This window comes from Hyla sarda, chromosome 10 (genome assembly GCF_029499605.1).
Source record: "Hyla sarda isolate aHylSar1 chromosome 10, aHylSar1.hap1, whole genome shotgun sequence".
Taxonomy (NCBI): Eukaryota; Metazoa; Chordata; class Amphibia; order Anura; family Hylidae; genus Hyla; species Hyla sarda.
Genome location: NC_079198.1, coordinates 3386132 through 3408891, shown reverse-complemented (window position 1 = coordinate 3408891; position 22760 = coordinate 3386132). Strand labels below are relative to the sequence as shown.

General features: G+C 46.7%; 1 protein-coding gene across 7 annotated transcripts in view; it reads left to right on the top strand.

The window, feature by feature from the left end:
* Nucleotides 1-22760, top strand: part of ARHGEF10L (Rho guanine nucleotide exchange factor 10 like) — a 92837-nt gene that overhangs the window by 5815 nt on the left and 64262 nt on the right. The window contains exons 1-2 of one of the 7 annotated variants that reach the window (XM_056541633.1): nucleotides 3712-3956; nucleotides 8663-8939. The gene's annotated coding sequence lies outside the window, so the exon portion shown is untranslated. Of the gene's footprint in view, nucleotides 1-2018; nucleotides 2088-2181; nucleotides 2216-3711; nucleotides 3961-6143; nucleotides 6163-8326; nucleotides 8940-22760 lie in introns of those variants that run through there. The other 6 variants (XM_056541636.1, XM_056541637.1, XM_056541634.1 and 3 more) reach the window with 6 other exon arrangements.

Here is a 22760-nt window from a genome sequence, read left to right as displayed (position 1 = left end):
AATATAACTACTATAATACTGCTTCTATATACAAGAATATAACTACTATAATACTGCTTCTATATACAAGAATATAACTACTATAATACTGCCTCCTATATACAAGAATATAACTACTATAATACTGCCTCCTATATACAAGAATATAACTACTATAATACTGCTCCTATATACGAGAATATAACTACTATAATACTGCTCTTATATACAAGAATATAACTACTATAATACTGGCTCCTATATACAAGAATATAACTACTATAATACTGCTCCTATATACAAGAATATAACTACTATAATACTGCTCCTATATACAAGAATATAACTACTATAATACTGCTCCTATATACAAGAATATAACTACTATAATACTGCTCCTATATACAAGAATATAACTACTATAATACTGCTCCTATATACAAGAATATAACTACTATAATACTGCTCCTATATACAAGAATATAACTACTATAATACTGCCTCCTATATACAAGAATATAACTACTATAATACTGCTCCTGTATACAAGAATATAACTACTATAATACTGCTCCTGTATACAAGAATATAACTACTATAATACTGCTCCTATATACAGGAATATAACTACTATAATACTGCCCCCTATATACAAGAATATATCTACTATAATACTGCTCCTATATACAAGAATATAACTACTATAATACTGCTCCTATATACAAGAATATAACTACTATAATACTGCTCCTATATACAAGAATATAACTACTATAATACTGCCCCCTATATACAAGAATATATCTACTATAATACTGCTCCTATATACAAGAATATAACTACTATAATACTGCTCCTATATACAAGAATATAACTACTATAATACTGCTCTTATATACAAGAATATAACTACTATAATACTGCTCCTATATACAAGAGTATAACTGCTATAATACTGCTCCTATATACAAGAGTATAACTGCTATAATACTGCTCCTATATACAAGAATATAACTACTATAATACTGTTCCTATATACAAGAATATAACTACTATAATATTGCTCCTATATACAAGAATATAACTACTATAATACTGCTTCCCATATACAAGAATATAACTACTATAATACTGCTTCCCATATACAAGTATATAACTACTATAATACTGCTCCTATATACAAGAATATAACTACTATAATACTGCTCCTATATACAAGAATATAACTACTATAATACTGCTCCTATATACAAGAATATAACTACTATAATACTGCTTCTATATACAAGAATATAACTACTATAATACTGCTCCTATATACAAGAGTATAACTACTATAATACTGCTTCCCATATACAAGAATATAACTACTATAATACTGCTTCCCATATACAAGAATATAACTACTATAATACTGCTCCTATATACAAGAATATAACTACTATAATACTGCTCCTATATACAAGAATATAACTACTATAATACTGCTCCTATATACAAGAATATAACTACTATAATACTGCTCCTATATACAAGAATATAACTACTATAATACTGCCTCCTATATACAAGAATATAACTACTATAATACTGCTCCTATATACAAGAATATAACTACTATAATACTGCTCCAATATACAAGAATATCACTACTATATCACTGCTCCTATATACAAGAATATAACTACTATAATACTGCTCCTATATACAAGAATATAACTACTATAATACTGCCTCCTATATACAAGAATATAACTACTATAATACTGCTCCTATATACAAGAATATAACTACTATAATACTGCTCCAATATACAAGAATATAACTACTATAATACTGCCTCCTATATGAAAGAATATAACTACTATAATACTGCCTCCTATATACAAGAATATAACTACTATAATACTGCTCCTATATACAAGAATATAACTACTATAATACTGCTCCAATATACAAGAATATCACTACTATATCACTGCCTCCTCTACTTATATTGATGCCTTTCTATTCATTATTATATTTTTATCCTTTCCCAGGTTTCGTAATCTTTTCCGGTAGTGAATCCTCTGAATCCTCACAGTTCCGCCTCAGTTGCAGCAGCGCAGGTTGGTGTCAGAAGTTTTCGGCTCCTGTCTGGTCTTGTCCTGTTTTTAGGTTTCGTTCTGTGATCAGGATTTATCGCAGATTTTCTGTTTTGAGGATTCTGACCCACGGTGGGATACACACCAGGACTGTGAGTAAGGGGGCGCTGGCATGGTGGTGGTGGTGGGGGGCACAGGAAGCTGCTGGGTCATCCCTGACGGGTAACTCTACGTTCATAGATAATAACAGGAAATATTTCTGGAATACTTCCCTTAGTTTAGGAGCTAGGAAACCTCATCAGTCAGTTCTGACTCAATCCTGGTGTTTTCGGCTGATGTTTGGACGCTGCACAGTACCACTTCTCTTATCTTGTAGGTGAGGAGGGGACAGATGTTTCTGGAGGAATACTGAGGAGTCTGGAAGGAGGAGGAGGGGACAGAGGGGTCTTGAGAAGGAAACAGGGGTCTACAGGAAGGAGGACAGAGGGGTCAGGAGGAGAAGGACAGAAGAGTCTGTAGGAGGAGACAAAGGAGTCTGGAGGGAGGAGGACAGAGGGGTCTGAAGGGAGGAGGACAGAGGAGTCTGAAGGGAGGAGACAAAGGGGTCTGGAGGAGGAGGTCAGAGGAGTTTGAAGGGAGGAGACAGGGGTCTGAAGGGAGGAGGACAGAGGAGTCTGAAGGGAGGAGACAAAGGGGTCTGGAGGAGGAGGTCAGAGGAGTCTGAAGGGAGGAGGACAGAGGAGTCTGGAGGGAGGAGACAGAGGGGTCTGGAGGGAGGAGGAAAGAGGGGTCTGGAGGAGGAGGACTGAGAGGAGTCTGGAGGAGGAAAGGGGTCTGGAGGAGGAGACAGAGGGGTCGGGAGGAGGAGAAAAAGAGATCTTGGGGAGGAGAACAGATGGGTCTGGAGGAAGGAGGAAAGAGGAGTCTGGAGGGAGGAGGAGGACAGAGTGGTCTGGAGGGAGGAGGACAGAGGAGTCTGGAGGGAGGAGGAGGACAGAGGGGTCTGGAGGGAGGAGGACAGAGGAGTCTGGAGGGAGGAGGACAGAGGGGTCTGAAGGAGGAGGACAGAGGAGTCTGGAGGGAGGAGGACAGAGGGGTCTGGAGGAGGAGGACAGAGGAGTCTGGAGGGAGGAGGACAGAGGAATCTGGAGGGAGGAGTCTGGAGGAGGAGGAGGAAAGAGGAGTCTGGAGGGAGGAGGAGGACATAGGAGTCTGGAGGGAGGAGGACAGAGGAGTCTGGTGCGAGGAGGAGGACAGAGGAATCTAGAACAATTGTTTAATGTTACGTTTCGCCAGATGAACGATTTGGTTGACACCATTTGTTTCAATCAACTTTATTGTATATGATCATCTAAATCCTGTCACATGTGTGATACTGTCTGCTGAGCCATTGTATCTAATCCTATCATGTGTGATACTGTCTGCTGAGCCATTGTATCTAATCCTATCATGTGTGATACTGTCTGCTGAGCCATGTATCTAATCCTATCATATGTGATATTGTTTTACGAGCCGCTGTATCTAAGCCTATCACGGGTGATACTTTCTGTCGAGCCTCCGTATCTAAGCCATATGTTCCCAGCACTACATCTCCCATCATGCCCCGTCCCTTGAGACCCGCGGCAGCTGGTTGTAGTGGAGCTGACGTCTGGAACCTGAGCTGAGGATATTTGCAGGCAGAGCCCAGTGGTGCGGGGCGGGCGGCCGGGCGGTGTGATTGGTCGCCCTCGGAGGCTGAGAATAGAAGAGGGTCGTCTGGCTGTCATTGAGGAGGGCGGCTCGGGGCGGGCGCGCTGTGTCTGACACTGGCAGGTGCAGAGTCCACGGGAGCGGCACAGTGACGGACCAGGATGGTGGGCAGGAGAACCGGGGCTGGACATAACAAAGGCTGAGGTGGGTAAGTGGGTACTCCGCTGCCATCAGGCGCGCCCTTCAATAAACTTCACCCCCTTCCCCATTAATCCCATTCTATAATAGAGGGGGCTTCGTTACCTAGTAACGGGGTCCGGTCACACAATAGTCAGTGTAAGGGGCAGCACAGGGGGGTGGGCAGGACACATGAAGCCCCTGCCGAGCTGCAGAGCATTGTTCCCTTTGTTTTGGGTTGTGTGCAGCTGCGAAGACGTGAACTGTTCTGCACAAAACCAGCTCTGCTATCCTGATCGATGGAAGTGTTGCCGCACGCGGGATGGTGTTTCCCAACCAGGGTGCCTCCAGCTGTTGCAAAACTACAACTCCCAGCATGTCCAGAGAGCCGTTGCATCAGTGGATTTTTATTAATGTAACTGTGTCATGCGATCACCTGTCTGACCCACAGAAAATCACAGTGCTTAATGCAGTGTTTGCCAACCAGGGTGCCTCCAGCTGTTGCAAAACTAAAACTCCCAGCATGCCCAGAGAGCCGTTGCTTGCGTGCATTTCATTACTGTAACTGTGTCATGTCATCACCTGTCTGACCCACGGAAAATCACAGTGCTTAATGCAGGATTTGCCAACCAGTGTGCCTCCAGCTGTTGCAGAACTACAACTCCCAGCATGCCCAGAGAGCCGTTGCATGCGTGCATTTCATTACTGTAACTGTGTCATGTCATCACCTGTCTGACCCACAGAAAATCACAGTGCTTAATGCAGGATTTACCAACCAGTGTGCCTCCAGCTGTTGCAGAACTACAACTCCCAGCATGCCCAGAGAGCCGTTGCATGCGTGCATTTCATTACTGTAACTGTGTCATGTCATCACCTGTCTGACCCACAGAAAATCACAGTGCTTAATGCAGGATTTACCAACCAGTGTGCCTCCAGCTGTTGCAGAACTACAACTCCCAGCATGCCCAGAGAGCCGTTGCATGCATGCATTTCATTACTGTAACTGTGTCATGTCATCACCTGTCTGACCCACAGAAAATCACAGTGCTTAATGCAGTGTTTGCCAACCAGGACGCCTCCTGCTGTTGCAGAACTACAACTCCCAGCATGGCCAGAGAGCCGTTGCACGAGTGCATTTCATTACTGTAACTGTGTCATGTGATCACCTGTCTGACCCACAGAAAATCACAGTGCTTAATGCAGTGTTTGCCAACCAGGACGCCTTCTGCTGTTGCAAAACTACAACTCCCAGCATGTCCAGAGAGCCGTTGCATCAGTGGATTTTTATTAATGTAACTGTGTCATGCGATCACCTGTCTGACCCACAGAAAATCACAGTGCTTAATGCAGTGTTTGCCAACCAGGGTGCCTCCAGCTGTTGCAAAACTAAAACTCCCAGCATGCCCAGAGAGCCGTTGCTTGCGTGCATTTCATTACTGTAACTGTGTCATGTCATCACCTGTCTGACCCACAGAAAATCACAGTGCTTAATGCAGGATTTACCAACCAGTGTGCCTCCAGCTGTTGCAGAACTACAACTCCCAGCATGCCCAGAGAGCCGTTGCATGCGTGCATTTCATTACTGTAACTGTGTCATGTCATCACCTGTCTGACCCACAGAAAATCACAGTGCTTAATGCAGGATTTACCAACCAGTGTGCCTCCAGCTGTTGCAGAACTACAACTCCCAGCATGCCCAGAGAGCCGTTGCATGCATGCATTTCATTACTGTAACTGTGTCATGTCATCACCTGTCTGACCCACAGAAAATCACAGTGCTTAATGCAGTGTTTGCCAACCAGGACGCCTCCTGCTGTTGCAGAACTACAACTCCCAGCATGGCCAGAGAGCCGTTGCACGAGTGCATTTCATTACTGTAACTGTGTCATGTGATCACTTGTCTGACCCACAGAAAATCACAGTGCTTAATGCAGTGTTTGCCAACCAGGACGCCTTCTGCTGTTGCAAAACTACAACTTCCAGCATGCCCGGACAGCCGTTGGCTGTCCGGGCATGCTGGGAGTTGTAGTTTTGCAAGTATATCGCGATGTTTATCATGTGATTGGGTGTTTTTTATTTTATTTAATTTAGATGACCAAAACTCATTCACAATCTTCAGTTCTTACTGTTGTTCTCCAGCCGGCCTATAAATAAAGTTTGTTGAACAGAGCACAGGAAGTGCTGGGTGCCATGGCAACCAATCAGACTTCAGTTTAGAATGACTCCAAAGCAGGTTTGAAAAGTGAAAGCAACTGCCTGATTGGTTGCTATGGGCAACCCCCTCTCCTCTTTCTCTTACAACATAGCAGCCGACCATCGTTTTCAACAGGATTCCGCCGCGCCATTCGCACTACAGAATTTCCGGATCCTTCCGGATGTTCGTTCTTTCGGCAGAATCCAGTCTATTGAGATGGCGCATTTCCGAGCGGCGCCCGCTACAGAGGATATTTCGGCTATTTAGTGTGAATGAGCCCTTGTGATCTCCGGGGTCACGGCGTTTGTTTGCTTTTAGGATATGTTCGCACTGAGGATATTTCCTTGGGGGATCGGTGCCGCGCAGAATTTGCCACCGAAATGAACCCCTTTACTAATGCCCTGTTTCAGGTGCAGTGTCCGTAGGGCGGTTTTTATTGATGTTGCCCAAAACAATGGAAAACAACAAAGCAATGGCCTCCCACCCGCCCAATCCAGTGGCGATACGCCGTACACGCGCCGGTCAGCGCCCTGGTCTCTTTTGGCAAGTAGACGACACATGACCGCCCAATCGCCACGCTCTGTATTCATGGCATCAGTGGGTTGTATGCCACTGATTGGCTGCCACGGTCATGTGACGGGGTATCGCCACAAAATTGGGTCCCGTAAGTCCCATATGCAGTTTACGAAAATCCCATAGAGGTTGTTAGGGGTTACGTTGTTACTATGTTCCATAACTCCGGAGTTCCGGACACCGCGTAGGTCGTGGCGCTGTTTATGCAAATCCTACTCCTATCCATGGAAGTTACGCAAAGTTGGGATAGGCTTGCTGGGAGTTGTCGTTTTGCAACAGCTGGAGGCACCCTGGTTGAGAAACACTGCTATGGATCATTCATCTCCAACCTATGGCTTTCTAGTTGTTTCAAAACTACAACTCCCAGCATGCCCAGACAGCCGTTGGCTGTCTGGGCATGCTGGGAGTTGTAGTTTTGCAACAGCTGGAGGCCTCCTGGTTAAGAAGATCTTCCATAGATTAACATAAACTCCATATTGAGGTCTACAAAAAAAAAAAAAAAAACAAACAACAAAACAGGATTAGAAAAACGGCAGCTTTCTTCCAGAAACAGCGCCACCATTGCCCTCAGGTTTTGTGCGGTATTGCAGCTCACTTCCACTGAAGTCAAGGGTGCTGACTTGTAATACCACACACGACCTAAGGACAATGGTGGTGCTGTATTTAAAAATAAATAAATAAATACAAGTTTTAGATAAAAGGCAGAAAATGGTGCAGGTTTTGGATCAAATTCTTCACGTCTGTCCAGTTGTTTCTATTGGATGACGGCAAAAATGTTCCAACGCGAAAGAGTGGCCCGTGAAGCCGCGCTCTTTCGTGATGTCGCCAAATATGGTGCACACTTGGAACACATGGGGCAGAATTATTAACCCTGTCTCTATTTCCTTTAGCAACCAATCACAGCACGGCGTTCACTTCGTATTCTGCTCTGTGATTGGTCGCTATGGGCAACAGCGACAGAATTATAGATGGCTTAATTAGTTTCCGCTCCTTCTTTTTGCAGCTTGCACTCTACGGGCAGACATTTATCATTGTTTTTGCGCGATTTTTTTGGGGGCGTGTTTTGAGTGCTTTTTTACAGCCACAAGTAAGCAAGTATTTTTGCACTTGGAGGGGGCGCGGCTTGAAAAAGTGCGCAGGTGTACTCCAATCCTTAGTTGGCGTAGGATAGGGGAAATTCGTTGCTACGTGTGCCCAAGCCCCATGCCGCATTTATTAGGTTGCGTGCGCAATTTATTAAATTAGGAACAGAAACTCCCCTAGAAAAACTGCGCAAATGGAATGTACTATCCTGATTGCGGTCCTGCGATCGCCGCCGGTCGTAATATTAGGAGATTTTCAGCCGCTCCGGATTTGCCGCTATTTTTAGGCCTCGCTGATTTTCATCCAGGACGTCGAGATCTGTAGGAAATTTCTATTATTCATTCAGAATCCTGAAATATCTCACAAGAAGCGGCGAGTCATGTGATCCGCACAGAAGGAGGCGTGGCCTGGTACACCGGTCCCCTACCTGGCCGCCATTACTACTGTCTACATCAGTGTTTCCCAACCAGAGTGCCTCCAGCTGTTGCAAAACTAAAACTCCCAGCATGCCCGGACAGCCTTCGGCTGTCCGGGCATGCTGGGAGTTGTAGTTTTGCAACAGCTGGAGGCACCCTGGTTGGGAAACACTAGTCTACATTGTGTGCTGCGCCTCTGCCTATGTATCAGTCATCACTTTGTTGTCCTATCATCAATGATCCACAATGTTTGTGCTTAGGGATCTTTACTTAGAACTGAAAATTGTGCAGTTCCTCTGTTGCTCCTCCGGGAAATATATGAATTCATTGACAACTTGGCGGTACCATGAATCTGGTTGATACAACCAGTATTTACCCCTAATCTGGTGACCGGCGTTGAAGGTTTTAGTCACACAGACCCGCACTGTGCCAGTTTGTCACGTTGGTTTTCGGATGATCGGTTTTAGGCTCAAACAGAAAGTGACGACCTGCGAAGTGAGAATCTGGGCCCCGAGCAGCGGTGGGACATGATTCCTGGAAATAAAAAGTATTCAGCCCCCAGGACATGGGAGGAGAGGCGGGCGAGGGCCTGATACCTGACCAGACACAACACCGGGTGGGCCGACCTGTTTCACGCCAATATAAGGAGGGGAGGAAGACCCCAGCACCAGGGGGAGGAATCGCACAGACACCTAGGAATAGTCAGAGGATACGAGCAGGTGACACCGGGTGGTCCTACTGTAGGTAAGTGTCCGCTACAATATATGATGTAATAGAATCACAGAAGAGGGGGAGTCATGTGACATCACACCTCTCCTGTATACTGTATATATCAGTCATGTGACATCACACCTCTCCTGTATACTGTATATATCAGTCATGTGACATCACACCTCTCCTGTATACTGTATGTATCAGTCATGTGACATCACACCTCTCCTGTATACTGTATGTATCAGTCATGTGACATCACACCTCTCCTGTATACTGTATATAGCAGTCATGTGACATCACACCTCTCCTGTATACTGTATGTATCAGTCATGTGACATCACACCTCTCCTGTATACTGTATGTATCAGTCATGTGACATCACACCTCTCCTGTATACTGTATATAGCAGTCATGTGACATCACACCTCTCCTGTATACTGTATATAGCAGTCATGTGACATCACACCTCTCCTGGTATACTGTATATATCAGTCATGTGATGTCACAGCTCTCCTGTATACTGTATATATCAGTCATGTGACATCACACCTCTCCTGTATACTGTATATATCAGTCTTATGACATCACACCTCTCCTGTATACTGTATATAGCAGTCATGTGACATCACACCTCTCCGGTATACTGTATATATCAGTCATGTGACATCACACCTCTCCTGTATACTGTATATAGCAGTCATGTGACATCACACCTCTCCTGTATACTGTATATAGCAGTCATGTGACATCACACCTCTCCTGGTATACTGTATATATCAGTCATGTGACATCACACCTCTCCTGTATACTGTATATATCAGTCATGTGACGTCACTGCTCTCCTGGTATACTGTATATATCAGTCATGTGATGTCACAGCTCTCCTGTATACTGTATATATCAGTCATGTGATGTCACAGCTCTCCTGTATACTGTATGTATCAGTCATGTGATGTCACAGCTCTCCTGTATACTGTATATATCAGTCATGTGACATCACAGCTCTCCCTAAAGCGCCCATATATTAGTCATGTGATCACTTTTTTGTGATGTGACCAAAAAATCTGCAATTCTGGACTTTGGTATTTTTTTACGTTTACGCCGTTCACCACATGGGACTATTAACATTTTAATTTTAATAGTTCGGAAATTTCCGCATGCGGCGATACCAAATATGTTTATTTGTTTGTTCACATTTTTTTTTTGAGTTGTAATACAATTATTTGTAATAATTAATTTTTTTGAGGTAAGGGGCTTAGTCACATTTATTAATACTCAGGGCATGCTGGGAGTTGTAGTTTTCTACAATATAGAGAGACACGTGTTAGGGCAGTGTGCTCTGGGGGTTAAACCATTTGCCTTGTCCATAGGGTTTTCTCACAAAGCTGCTGTAAAAAAAAAAAGTTACATACAACGAGTGCAAATCTTATGCGCTAAACAGCAAATAAAAAGTCTAAATCCTTTGATTGATTTCCCCGTTATGTTTACAGTCAGCTGTGCAGTAATGGGGGAGGCTGGGGGTTATACTTCTGCCGGGTGATCTCCCCGTCTACAACACCCACAGTCTGCACCACGGGATGGGTCCCAATTTAGAAGGTTACTCACTGACTGGCAGCAAACAGGTCTCTGTTCCACCCCGAGAGTCTTACGTTACCCAACACAGGAGCCGGGAGGGGGCGGGGAGCGCCAAACATGTTACATGTCATCTGTGTGAGCGGAGGACGTCCATAGTCATCTATGACAGAGCAGCATCGGGGTGAGGTCACCGCACAAGGAATATTAATAGGGACCCTGAGACTGTCCTGCCCGACACGTCTCATCAAACTGCACAGTACCACTTCTCCATGTAATCCTCAGTATCTCCTCTTATTCTGTATATATATATATACTGCACAGTACCACTTCTCCATGTAATCCTCAGTATCTCCTCTTATTCTGTATATATATATACTGCACAGTACCACTTCTCCATGTAATCCTCAGTATCTCCTCTTATTCTGTATATATATATATACTGCACAGTACCACTTCTCCATGTAATCCTCAGTATCTCCTCTTATTCTGTATATATATATACTGCACAGTACCACTTCTCCATGTAATCCTCAGTATCTCCTCTTATTCTGTATTTATATATATACTGCACAGTACCACTTCTCCTGTGTAATCCTCAGTATCTCCTCTTATTCTGTATATATATATATATACTGCACAGTACCACTTCTCCATGTAATCCTCAGTATCTCCTCTTATTCTGTATATATATATATACTGCACAGTACCACTTCTCCTGTGTAATCCTCAGTATCTCCTCTTATTCTGTATATATATATATACTGCACAGTACCACTTCTCCTGTGTAATCCTCAGTATCTCCTCTTATTCTGTATATATATATATATATACTGCACAGTACCACTTCTCCATGTAATCCTCAGTATCTCCTCTTATTCTGTATATATATATACTGCACAGTACCACTTCTCCTGTGTAATCCTCAGTATCTCCTCTTATTCTGTATATATATATACTGCACAGTACCACTTCTCCTGTGTAATCCTCAGTATCTCCTCTTATTCTGTGTGTATATATACTGCACAGTACCACTTCTCCTGTGTAATCCTCAGTATCTCCTCTTATTCTGTATATATATACTGCACAGTACCACTTCTCCTGTGTAATCCTCAGTATCTCCTCTTATTCTGTATAAATACAGTCATGGCCGTAAATGTTAATGTTGTCCCTGAAATGTTTCTATAAAATGAAGTTTTCCTCACAGGAAAGGATTGCAGTACCACATGTTTTGCTATACACATGTTTATTCCCTTTGTGTGTATTGGAACTAAACCAAAAAGGGAGGAAAAAAAGCAAATTGGACATAATGTCACCAAACTCCAAAAATGGTCCGGACAAAATTATTGGCCCCTTAACTTAATATTTGGTTGCTCACCCTTTGGAAAAAATAACTGAAATCAGTGTCTTCCTATAACCATCAATAAGCTTCTTACACCTCTCAGCCGGAATGTTGGACCACTCTTCCTATAACCATCAATAAGCTTCTTACACCTCTCAGCCGGAATGTTGGAGCACTCTTCCTATAACCATCAATAAGCTTCTTACACCTCTCAGCCGGAATGTTGGACCACTCTTCCTATAACCATCAATAAGCTTCTTACACCTCTCAGCCGGAATGTTGGACCACTCTTCCTATAACCATCAATAAGCTTCTTACACCTCTCAGCCGGAATGTTGGACCACTCTTCCTATAACCATCAATAAGCTTCTCACACCTCTCAGCCGGAATGTTGGAGCACTCTTCCTATAACCATCAATAAGCTTCTTACACCTCTCAGCCGGAATGTTGGACCACTCTTCCTATAACCATCAATAAGCTTCTTACACCTCTCAGCCGGAATATTGGACCACTCTTCCTATAACCATCAATAAGTTTCTTACACCTCTCAGCCGGAATGTTGGACCACTCTTCCTATAACCATCAATAAGTTTCTTACACCTCTCAGCCGGAATGTTGGACCACTCTTCCTATAACCATCAATAAGCTTCTTACACCTCTCAGCCGGAATGTTGGACCACTCTTCCTTTACAAACTGCTCCCGGTCTCTTATTGGACGGCGCCTTTTCCCAACAGTAATTATAAGATCTCTCCACAGGTGATCAATGGGATTTAGATCTGTATATAGATCAGTTTATACTTTGTAACCAGCAGCAGAGCGTCTCTAGTGTTATTCTGTTACATTGTTGCAGATGATTCCTCCGGTGCCTTTATTGGTGGTGTTCTTCTCGGTGACAGGCAGTGTTACCCCAGGAACGCGGTGTTCTTAGGGCAGGTCGGGGTGTGGTCTGCTGTTCCATTAAATTATAATTTTCATGTACTTAATTGTATTAATTGTCTATAAATATCACATTATAATGAGGGACTGTCAGAGTGACCTCTCGGCTTTGTCCTAAATGTAACAGTCATCATATAGGGCGGCCAGAGGGTGGCGCTGCAGGCCTAGGTGTGACCCTGTTGTCCATGTACTTTAGATTAGTGTTTCCCAACCAGTGTGTCTCCAGCTGTTGCAAAACTACAACTCCCAGCATGCCCGGACAGCCGTTGGCTGTCCGGGCATGCTGGGAGTTTTAGTTTTGCAACAGCTGAAGGTCCACAGTTTGCAGACCACTGCTTTAGCTTTAGTCATGTTTATTGACCTGATATAATACAGATGGTTCTCCCCAAGGCAAATGTTAATTATTGTATATCTGACTCATATCAGTGTTTATTTATTAAAAGGGAGCTCCACCCAAAACTCACCGCCGTCTCACCGGTGCCACCTGTTCAGCCGCATTACATTGTGGTCAGGCATGAGGTCCACATTTCTTATACCAGCATGTATATCATGTCTGAGAGGAAGTCACAGCCCCGCCCCCTGTATAACATCACTGATATAATATAATAGTAATATAATGACGTGATCACAGCCCCTCCCCCTGTATGACATCACTGATATAATATAATAGTAATATAATGTTATGTGATCACAGCCCCTCCCCCTGTATGACATCACTGATATAATATAATAGTAATATAATGACAAGTGATCACAGCCCCGCCCCCTGTATGACATCACTGATATAATATAATAGTAATATAATGTTATGTGATCACAGCCCCGCCCCCTGTATGACATCACTGATATAATAGTAATGTAATGACATGTGATCACAGTCCCGCCCCCTGTATGACATCACTGATATAATATAATAGTAATATAATGTTATGTGATCACAGCCCCGCCCCCTGTATGACATCACTGATATAATAGTAATGTAATGACATGTGATCACAGCCCCGCCCCCTGTATGACAAAGATATAATATATAATAGTAATATAATGACATGATCACAGCCCCACCCCCTGTATGACATCACTGATATAATATATAATAGTAATATAATGACATGTGATCACAGCCCCGCCCCCTGTATGACATCACTGATATAATATATAATAGTAATATAATGACATGATCACAGCCCCGCCCCCTGTATTAGACAAACAAGGAGAGCGCTCCTAGTGTGATAGCGTAATGTAAAAGCAAAGATAATAGACAAGAGAACTTGCTCACCAAGTCTAGTTGTACTGCGACCAAGTACAACTATGGTGAAGGCGTGAAGTGACCCTGCAACGGGCGAAGAGCGGCAGCTGCTCCTGGACACACAGGCGAAGAATTTAAGCGGATCCCTCCAGGGAACAAACCAGGATAGAGGCAGCGCACAGGACTTCAAAGGTAAAATGGTTTATTTACCCGGCATGCAACGCGTTTCGCTGGATAACCAGCTTCATCAGGCATCATCTGATGAAGCTGGTTATCCAGCGAAACGCGTTGCATGCCGGGTAAATAAACCATTTTACCTTTGAAGTCCTGTGCGCTGCCTCTATCCTGGTTTGTTCCCTGGAGGGATCCGCTTAAATTTTCCGCCCCCTGTATGACATCACTGATATAATATATAATAGTAATATAATGACATGTGATCACAGCCCCGCCCCCTGTATGACATCACTGATATAATAGTAATATAATGACATGTGATCACAGCCCCGCCCCCTGTATGACATCACTGATATAATATAATAGTAATATAATGACATGTGATCACATCCCCGCCCCCTGTATGACATCACTGATATAAAATATAATAGTAATATAATGACGTGATCACAGCCCCGCCCCCTGTATGACATCACTGATGTAATAGTAATATAATGACATGTGATCACAGCCCCGCCTCCTGTATGACATCACTGATATAATATAATGAGTTGTGATCACAGCCCCGCCCCCTGTATGACATCACTGATATAATATAATAGTATATAATGACATGTGATCAGTCCCGCCCCCTGTATGACATCACTGATATAGTAATATAATGACATGTGATCACAGCCCCGCCCCCTGTATGACATCACTGATATAATGGTAATATAATGACATGTGATCACAGCCCCGCCCCCTGTATGACATCACTGATATAATGGTAATATAATGGGGTCTCACATTCCTGTCCCCCCATATGGTCTGTGAATTCTTGGATTGATCGGCTTCTCCATAAAGTATTTGTGTTATTCGTCAGAACAAGTCTGGACAGTGAGATATCACAGCGCACGAGATCCCATGATTCACTGGGCTATTTATAGTCCTCCCGTCTATGCTCTATAGGACAGTATTATGGTTCACTCTGCTGTACTTTTCTAGGACTGAGTTACATCTCAGTAAGGATCCATTATAAGTCGTTGGGGTCTTTTAACACCATTGTCGTTCGCTATGTGATAAACTCCCATAATACATTGCTCTGTGGTAACAAGAAGCTACAGTATATGTGAGTGAAGAATAACACCCGCTATCACTCACAGCATACTGTATGTATAGTAAGTTAATGCAGATGGCGGACTATTCCTCTGTGCAGGTGGTGGACTATTCCTCTGGGGGCGGACTATTCCTCTGTGCAGGGGGCGGACTATTCCTCTGTGCAGGGGGCGGAATATTCCTCTGTGCAGGGGGCGGACTATTCCTCTGTGCAGGTGGCGGACTATTCCTCTGGGGGCGGACTATTCCTCTGGGGGCGGACTATTCCTCTGTGCAGGTGGCGGACTATTCCTCTGTGCAGGTGGCGGACTATTCCTCTGTGCAGGTGGCGGACTATTCCTCTGTGCAGGTGGCGGACTATTCCTCTGTGCAGGTGGCGGACTATTCCTCTGTGCAGGTGGTGGACTATTCCTCTGTGCAGGTGGCGGACTATTCCTCTGTGCAGGTGGCGGACTATTCCTCTGTGCAGGTGGTGGACTATTCCTCTGTGCAGGTGGCGGACTATTCCTCTGTGCAGGTGGTGGACTATTCCTCTGTGCAGGTGGCGGACTATTCCTCTGTGCAGGTGGTGGACTATTCCTCTGTGCAGGTGGCGGACTATTCCTCTGTGCAGGTGGTGGACTATTCCTCTGTACAGGTGTTGGACTATTCCTCTGTACAGGTGTTGGACTATTCCTCTGGGGGCGGACTATTCCTCTGGGGGCGGACTATTCCTCTGTGCAGGTGGTGGACTATTCCTCTGTGCAGGTGGTGGACTATTCCTCTGTGCAGGTGGCGGACTATTCCTCTGTGCAGGTGGCGGACTATTCCTCTGTGCAGGTGGCGGACTATTCCTCTGTGCAGGTGGCGGACTATTCCTCTGTGCAGGTGGCGGACTATTCCTCTGTGCAGGTGGCGGACTATTCCTCTGTGCAGGTGGCGGACTATTCCTCTGTGCAGGTGGCGGACTATTCCTCTGTGCAGGTGGCGGACTATTCCTCTGTGCAGGTGGCGGACTATTCCTCTGTGCAGGTGGCGGACTATTCCTCTGTGCAGGTGGCGGACTATTCCTCTGTGCAGGTGGCGGACTATTCCTCTGTGCAGGTGGCGGACTATTCCTCTGTGCAGGCGGCGGACTATTCCTCTGTGCAGGTGGCGGACTATTCCTCTGTGCAGGTGGCGGACTATTCCTCTGTGCAGGTGGCGGACTATTCCTCTGTGAGGTAATGGATTATTGCTCTGTGCTGGTGTTGAACTATTGTATCGGGCAAATTGTGTATTATTGGATATTCTGATGTCCTGTCGTTTTGTTAGTTGCCCAGCTGGGATCGCCTCAATCTCGCCCGGCTAGGATCGCCTCAATCTCGCCCGGCTGGGATCGCCTCAATCTCGCCCGGCTGGGATCTCCTCAATCTCGCCCGGCTGGGATCGCCTCAATCTCGCCCGGCTGGGATCTCCTCAATCTCGCCCGGCTGGGATCTCATCAATCTCACCCGGCTGGGATCTCCTCAATCTCGCCCGGCTGGGATCTCCTCAATCTCGCCCGGCTGGGATCTCCTCAATCTGGCCCGGCTGGGATCTCATGAATCTGGCCCGGCTGGGATCTCATCAATCTGGCCCGGCTGGGATCTCATCAATCTGGCCCGGCTGGGATCGCCTCAATCTCGCCCGGCTGGGATCGCCTCAATCTCGCCCAGCTGGGATCTCCTCAATCTCGCCCGGCTGGGATCTCATCAATCTGGCCCGGCTGGGATCTCATGAATCTGGCCCGGCTGGGATCTCATCAATCTGGCCCGGCTGGGATCGCCTCAATCTCGCCCGGCTGGGATCGCCTCAATCTGGCCCGGCTGGGATCTCCTCAATCTCGCCCGGCTGGGATCTCATCAATCTGGCTGTCCACGTCCTGACCTTGTGGTATCGGCCATTTATCTGCCGTGTGACACAGGAATGTGGCTCTGACTCGTCATTAAAAATTGCATCAAAAGCTCCATGTGTGACCTCAGCCCAGACGCTCATAAAGAGGTGACCAAGCGGGATGTGATTATAGGACCGTACCCGGCCGCGTCCCTCGGCACCTGGTTGTCTGACTATAAATGGTACAGGACGTCCAGGCCTCGCCCTCCCCTCTCTCGCCCTCTTCAGGGTGTGCTGTGCTCTGCAGACTATCTCATGGTTTCCTCCACTGCGGTCAGGCTGTACTTGGCTGAAATACTCTGCACTGCTATAAATTATATGAGGAGAATGTCACTTACCTGTCATCACTACATGTAATACATGACAGGGTCAGATTGGGGGGGAGGGGGGGGGGGGGGTTCTGCACCTCCGCACTGCCTGATCTGGGGGTCACTGCACTGAGGTCACATGTTAAAGCTTCAACTCCCTGCATGCCCTTACAGCCAAAAGCCTGTCTGTCTTCTCCAGAGGATCCACATTGTCCCTAAAAGGTAAATCAAGGCCTTTGTGCAGTGGTCTTCAAACTGTAGTACTCCAGATGTTGTAAGACTTCAACTCCCAGCATGCCCGGACAGCCATTGGCTGTCCGGGCATGCTGGGGGTTGTAGTTTTGCAACATCTGGAGGGCCACAGTTTGAGACCACTGTTCTGAATCCTTCTCACCAATGAGGGTGGCTCCGGCTGTTTGCTGCCCCCTGCTGTCTGATCATATGTACTGTCCACAGCTGCCGTCACCCAGTATACTGTCTGTTATTATAGGTCACTATGGGGGGAGTTTATAACTTATGACCCCCCCCCCCTTTTTTTTCGATCTTTCTCTCTTGTATCACTTTCAGTTGGATAGATTGTATCTTATGGATATTAAATCTAGTCTAAAAAGCCTAAACGCTCTAACCACGCCCCCTAACAACATAAACACGCCCCCTAACAACCTAACCATGCCCCCTAACAACATAAACACGCCCCATAACACCCTAACCACGCCCCCTAACAACGACAACAAAAAGATGGAAATAAAACTCCATAAAGAATGGTGCAATTGATTGAAAAGTGTCTGAAAAAGTAAAAAAGAGAAAAGATAATGGAAAATGCCCCCCGCCCCCCCCCCCCTGCAGTGTTACAGACCCCAGTGCTGCAGTATTGCCCCTATAACTACCCCCCCCTCCACCCTGCAGTGTTACAGACCCCAGTGCTGCAGTATTGCCCCTATAACTACCCCCGCCCCCCCATCCTTCAGTGTTACAGACCCCAGTGCTGCAGTATTGCCCCTATAACTACCCCCGCCCCCCCATCCTTCAGTGTTACAGACCCCAGTGCTGCAGTATTGCCCCTATAACTACCCCCCCCTCCACCCTGCAGTGTTACAGACCCCAGTGCTGCAGTATTACCCCTATAACTACCCCCCCCCTCCACCCTGCAGTGTTACAGACCCCAGTGCTGCAGTATTACCCCTATAACTACCCCTCCACCCTGCAGTGTTACAGACCCCAGTGCTGCAGTATTACCCCTATAACTACCCCTCCACCCTGCAGTGTTACAGACCCCAGTGCTGCAGTATTGCCCCTATAACTACCCCCTCCACCCTGCAGTGTTACAGACCCCAGTGCTGCAGTATTACCCCTATAACTACCCCTCCACCCTGCAGTGTTACAGACCCCAGTGCTGCAGTATTGCCCCTATAACTACCCCCTCCACCCTGCAGTGTTACAGACCCCAGTGCTGCAGTATTGCCCCTATAACTACCCCCTCCACCCTGCAGTGTTACAGACCCCAGTGCTGCAGTATTGCCCCTATAACTACCCCCCCCCCTCCACCCTGCAGTGTTACAGACCCCAGTGCTGCAGTATTGCCCCTATAACTACCCCCGCCCCCCCATCCTTCAGTGTTACAGACCCCAGTGCTGTAGTATTGCACCTATAACTACCCCCTCCACCCTGCAGTGTTACAGACCCCAGTGCTGTAGTATTACCCCTATAACTACCCCCCCTCCACCCTGCAGTGTTACAGACCCCAGTGCTGTAGTATTGCCCCTATAACTACCCCCTCCACCCTGCAGTGTTACAGACCCCAGTGCTGTAGTATTGCCCCTATAACTACCCCTCCACCCTGCAATGTTACAGACCCCAGTGCTGTAGTATTGCCCCTATAACTACCCCCGCCCCCCCATGCAGTGTTACAGACCCCAGTGCTGCAGTATTGCCCCTATAACTACCCCCCCCCTCCACCCTGCAGTGTTATAGACCCCAGTGCTGTAGTATTACCCCTATAACTACCCCCGCCCCCCATGCAGTGTTACAGACCCCAGTGCTGCAGTATTGCCCCTATAACTACCCCCTCCACCCTGCAGTGTTACAGACCCCAGTGCTGCAGTATTGCCCCCTATAATTACCCCCTCCACCCTGCAGTGTTACAGACCCCAGTGCTGTAGTATTGCCCCTATAACTACCCCCCCCCATGCAGTGTTATAGACCCCAGTGCTGCAGTATTGCCCCTATAACTACCCCCTCCACCCTGCAGTGTTATAGACCCCAGTGCTGCAGTATTGCCCCTATAACTACCCCCCCCATGCAGTGTTACAGACCCCAGTGCTGTAGTATTACCCCTATAACTACCCCCTCCACCCTGCAGTGTTACAGACCCCAGTGCTGCAGTATTGCCCCTATAACTACCCCCCCCCTCCACCCTGCAGTGTTACAGACCCCAGTGCTGCAGTATTGCCCCTATAACTACCCCCTCCACCCTGCAGTGTTACAGACCCCAGTGCTGTAGTATTGCCCCTATAACTACCCCCGCCCCCCCCTGCAGTGTTAGACCCCAGTGCTGTAGTATTGCCCCTATAACTACCCCCTCCACCCTGCAGTGTTAGACCCCAGTGCTGTAGTATTACCCCTATAACTACCCCCCCCTCCACCCTGCAGTGTTACAGACCCCAGTGCTGTAGTATTGCCCCTATAACTACCCCCCCTCCACCCTGCAGTGTTTTAGACCCCAGTGCTGTAGTATTGCCCCTATAACTACCCCCCCCCCTCCACCCTGCAGTGTTACAGACCCCAGTGCTGTAGTATTGCCCCTATAATTACCCCCCCATGTAGTGTTACAGACCCCAGTGCTGCAGTATTGCCCCTATAACTACCCCCCCCTCCACCCTGCAGTGTTACAGACCCCAGTGCTGCAGTATTGCCCCTATAACTACCCCTCCACCCTGCAGTGTTACAGACCCCAGTGCTGTAGTATTGCCCCTATAACTACCCCCCCCCTCCACCCTGCAGTGTTACAGACCCCAGTGCTGTAGTATTGCCCCTATAACTACCCCCTCCACCCTGCAGTGTTACAGACCCCAGTGCTGTAGTATTGCCCCTATAACTACCCCCTCCACCCTGCAGTGTTACAGACCCCAGTGCTGTAGTATTGCCCCTATAACTACCCCCTCCACCATGCAGTGTTACAGACCCCAGTGCTGTAGTATTGCCCCTATAACTACCCCCCCCTCCACCCTGCAGTGTTACAGACCCCAGTGATGCAGTATTGCCCCTATAACTACCCCTCCACCCTGCAGTGTTACAGACCCCAGTGCTGTAGTATTGCCCCTATAACTACCCCCCCTCCACCCTGCAGTGTTTTAGACCCCAGTGCTGTAGTATTGCCCCTATAACTACCCCCCCCCCCCCTCCACCCTGCAGTGTTACAGACCCCAGTGCTGTAGTATTGCCCCTATAATTACCCCCCCATGTAGTGTTACAGACCCCAGTGCTGCAGTATTGCCCCTATAACTACCCCCCCCCCTCCACCCTGCAGTGTTACAGACCCCAGTGCTGTAGTATTGCCCCTATAACTACCCCTCCACCCTGCAGTGTTACAGACCCCAGTGCTGTAGTATTGCCCCTATAACTACCCCCCCCCTCCACCCTGCAGTGTTACAGACCCCAGTGCTGTAGTATTGCCCCTATAACTACCCCCCCTCCACCCTGCAGTGTTACAGACCCCAGTGCTGTAGTATTACCCCTATAACTACCCCTCCACCCTGCAGTGTTACAGACCCCAGTGCTGTAGTATTGCCCCTATAACTACCCCCCCTCCACCCTGCAGTGTTACAGACCCCAGTGCTGTAGTATTACCCCTATAACTACCCCTCCACCCTGCAGTGTTACAGACCCCAGTGCTGTAGTATTGCCCCTATAACTACCCCTCCACCCTGCAGTGTTACAGACCCCAGTGCTGTAGTATTGCCCCTATAACTACCCCCCCTCCACCCTGCAGTGTTACAGACCCCAGTGCTGTAGTATTGCCCCTATAACTACCCCCTCCACCCTGCAGTGTTACAGACCCCAGTGCTGTAGTATTGCCCCTATAATTACCCCCCCTCCACCATGTAGTGTTACAGACCCCAGTGCCGCAGTATCGCCCCCTAGCTGTAGTGTAGCTGTTGCTCCATGACATATTATTGACGCTTTGTAGTCACATTAAACAATAGTGACAGATGTCGGGGTCTGAGTCACGTGTGATCAGGCGGGGACACGGAAACCATGACGACACGTGTGAGAGCAGGATCACAGGTAGAGACTGCGCCAGAGAAGATAAAGAAAGTAAGTGAACCCCAAACTACAGACCGCAGCATCAAGTGGTACTGTGCTGTGTCCAATCCCATAGAATGAGAGAAGTGGTACTGTGCTGTGTCCAATCCCATAGAATGAGAGAAGTGGTACTGTGCAGTGTCCAATCCCACAGAATGAGAGAAGTGGTACTGTGCTGTGTCCAATCCCATAGAATGAGAGAAGTGGTACTGTGCAGTGTCCAATCCCTCAGAATGAGAGAAGTGGTACTGTGCAGTGTCCAATCCCACAGAATGAGAGAAGTGGTACTGTGCAGTGTCCAGTCCCTCAGAATGAGAGAAGGGGTACTGTGCAGTGTCCAATCCCATTAAATGAGGGAACTGGTACTGTGTATTGCCAAGGCATACAGGACAAGTGCACGTATGTGTAGAACACACAGAGGAGTTCTACTGTGCACTGTCCACAGATACAAAATAATATAAAGAGCAGTCATACAGTTGAGTTGTACTGTGCACTGTCCATACATACAGAAGAATAGATAGGAGTTGTACTGTGCACTGTCCGTACATACATACATAATAAGAATAGATAGAGGAGTTGTACTGTGTACTGCCTGTACATATAGAATAAGAATAGATAGAGGAGTTGTACTGTGCACTGCCTGTCCATACATAATAAGAATAGATAGATGAGTTGTACTGTGCACTGTCCATACATACATAATAAGAATAGATAGGGGAGTTGTACTGTGCACTGTCCATACATAATAAGAATAGATAGGAGTTGTACTGTGCACTGTCCATACATACATACATAATAAGAATAGATAGAGGAGTTGTACTGTGCACTGTCCATACATACATAATAAGAATAGATAGGGGAGTTGTACTGTGCACTGTCCATACATAATAAGAATAGATAGATGAGTTGTACTGTGCACTGTCCATACATACATAATAAGAATAGATAGGGGAGTTGTACTGTGCACTGTCCATAC